This window comes from Bos indicus, chromosome 7, assembly GCF_029378745.1.
Source record: "Bos indicus isolate NIAB-ARS_2022 breed Sahiwal x Tharparkar chromosome 7, NIAB-ARS_B.indTharparkar_mat_pri_1.0, whole genome shotgun sequence".
Lineage (NCBI taxonomy): Eukaryota > Metazoa > Chordata > Mammalia > Artiodactyla > Bovidae > Bos > Bos indicus.
Window position 1 is genome coordinate 39,631,643 of NC_091766.1, and position 3,167 is coordinate 39,634,809.

Sequence of the window (3,167 nt, forward strand, 5' to 3'; positions counted from 1 at the left end):
TGTGACATATTTTTGGTCAAGTTGTTTTCTTTAGAAAGTACTGATTTTAAAAACCAATAACTTAACTTAAATTGCCACACACAAAACATACGGTCCACAAAACATTCTCCTTTCCTTCTGAAGGAAGATGCATTGTTGTAATTAACCAGTCTTTTACTATTAAACTTAAATGGCCAATTGAGACAAACAGTTATGAGACTGTTCTTTCACCATTGATTAAGACTGGGGTGGCAGGTATTGGGGATAATACTCATTTAACCTTCTGAGCTTTCTGGACAGACTTGGTGACTTTGCCAGCTCCACCTACCTTCTTGTCCACTGCTTTGATGACACCCACAGCGACCATCTCTCATGTCAAGCACAGCAAAACAGCCCTTGAGAGGATAGTTAGAGAAGGTCTTGACACACATGGGCTTTCCAGGAACCATATCAACAATGGCAGCAATACCAGATTTCAAGAATTTAGGGCCATCTTCCAGCTTTTTCCCAGAGTGACGATCAATCTTCTCCTTCAGCTCAGCAAACTTGCAAGCAATCTGAGCTGGGTGACAATCCAGCACAGGTGCATATCCAGCACTGATTTGGCCTGGATGGTTCAAAACAATCACCTGAGCTGTGAAGCCAGCTGCTTCCATTGGTGGGTCCTTTTTACTATCACCAGCCACATTGTCACGACGAACATCTTTGACAGACTCGTTCTTGACATTGAAGCCCACATTGTCCCCAGGAAGGGCTTCACTCAGTGCTTCATGGTGCATTTCTACAGACTTCACTTCAGTTGTTACACTGACTGGAGCATAGGTGACCACCATGCCAGGTTTGAGAACACCAGTCTCCATTCGACCCACAGGGACAGTACCAATACCACCAATTTTATAGACATCCTGGAGGGGCAAACGCAAGGGTTTGTCAGTTGGGTGAGTTGGTGGCAGGATGCAATCCAGAGCTTCAAGCAGGGTGCTTCCACTGGCATTGCTGTCCTTACAGGTAAATTTCCATCCCTTGAACCACGGCATGTTAGCACTTGGCTGCAGCATGTTATCACCATTCCAGCCAGAAATTGGCACAAATGTTATTGTGTCAGAGTTGTAGCCAATTTTCTTAATGTAGGTGCTGACTTCCTTAACAATTTCTTTGTATCTCTTCTGGCTCCGTGGAATCCATTTTATTAACTCCAACAATTAGTTGTTTCACACCCAGGGTATAAGCCAGAAGGGCATGCTCACGGGTCTGCTCATTCTTGGAGATGCTGGCTTCAAATTCACCAACACCAGCAGCAACAATCAGGACAGCACAGTCAGCCTGGGATGTGCCTGTAACCATGTTTTTGATGAAGTCTCTGTGTCCTGGGGCATCAAAGATGGTAACATGGTACTTGCCAGTCTCAGATTTCCACAGGGAGTATCAGTGGTGATACCACTCTCATGTTCAGCTTACAGTTTCTCCAAGACCCAGGCATACTTGAAGAACCCTTTCCCAACTCAGCAGCCTCCTTCTCGAATGTTTCAATTGTTCTCTTGTCAATCCAGCCACATTTGTAGATCAGATGGCCAGTCGTGGTAGACTTCCCTGAATCTACTTGTCCAATGACAATGATATTGATGTGGGTCTTTTCCTTTCCCATTTTCTCTTAGGTTTAATGGTGGTTTTTACAACACCTGTGTCCTGGTGGCAAACCCGTTGCGAAAAAGCTGGTAGGTGGATTCTTTACCACAGAGTCACCTCAGAGGCCCCAGGTAGGCAGGGTCAGGCTATCTCCCTGAGGCAGGCCATTTTGTATGCCTATAATAACAAAAGCAACAAGATAAGGGATAAAATCACAGAAGCAAATCCAGGATGAATTCAAAACCTTTCCTGGTTATAGTTTTTCTTAATTAATCTTTTAATATTCAGATTACCTGCCCCTTGTTGCAAACTTCTATATAACCTGGCTCCTTTCCTCCCACCATACCCACCCTCCCCTCCGCAACCGCCCCCAACAGAGAAACAGTTCTCTCCAGGTCACCTGAGTTGCTGTGTCTTGGGCTTGAAGTCCTCAGGATTCCCACTGAATAAACCTCTCAACTTTTCGGCCCCTTATATTTTTTCAGTGGACAGGATGAGCTGGCAGACTGATGGTCAAGTTCTCTGCTCTTCACCCCTGCCTTCCCTAGGCCTTTCAGCCTCCCGCCCGCTGCCCCACCCACTAACTCACTACAAGAGAGAGAAGAGGAGCCAGGGAAGGAAGGCAGAGGGTATTTCTGCACCACTGACCCCCTCCACCCTCAGCCTCTCTGAGTACAGAGACTGAACTGAGGGGCTGAGGCTGGCTAGGTTAACAAGTCATCTCAGTGTCCCTGCTGGTCTTAGAAAGCCCAGGAGGCAAGACAAGGCATACCTCAACTCTTCACATTCCTCTGTCCTTCCTTCCTGGGAAGACTGTAATCTTCCTGGCAGAAGATTGCAATCTTTGCCCCAGTTAGGGTTAAAAAAAATAGAAAAGAAAAGGAACAAAAACTGTTTTTCAAGCAGCAACATCCCCTCCCTTATCCCCGTCAACCAAAGGGGAAAAGAAGCCAGTTGAGGGTAAAGACATCATGAATTTGTCTTTTCATTGGGAAATCTAAATTCCTGGCTTTTCAGGAAGATTCATTCCTAGCAGGCTTCAAATACAAGTTCAGAAAGCCAAATGACATGAGCCTGAAATGGGCTTCCCCGCTGGCGCTAGTGGAAAAAAAAAAAAAAAAAAACCCGCCTGCCAATGCAGGAGACATAAGAGACTTGGGTTCTGTCCCTGGGTGGGGAAGATCCCCTGGAGGAGGGCATGGTAACCCACTCCAGTACTCTTGCCTGGAGAATCCCATGGACAGAGGAGCCTGGCAAGGTATAGTCAACAAGGTTGCAAAGAGCTGGACATGACTAAAGCCACTTGGCACACAGCATAGAGGTAGAGGGTAGGAGCTCTGGGGTAGCGAAGCAGAGCTCAGGGCTCCTGGTGATGAAGCCAATTAGGGTGCTCCAGTTCACTACTGAAGACTGCTGGACTGGACCATGGAGCTCATGGGATACTCTAAGAGGGCTGGGAAGCGCAGTCCCAGAGAGCCTTCTGGTCTGGACTGGGAACGTGTGGGCCGAGCATGGTGATGTAATAAAGCAACCAGGTCTAAGAAAGCAGAGGAGTTAAAGCA

At 46.9% G+C, this 3,167-nt stretch overlaps 1 pseudogene; it reads right to left on the minus strand.

The window, feature by feature from the left end:
- Positions 1-106: 106 nt before the first annotated feature.
- LOC109561932 (elongation factor 1-alpha 1 pseudogene) lies at positions 107-1,639 on the minus strand (annotated as a pseudogene).
- Between the last annotated feature and the right edge of the window lie 1,528 nt (positions 1,640-3,167).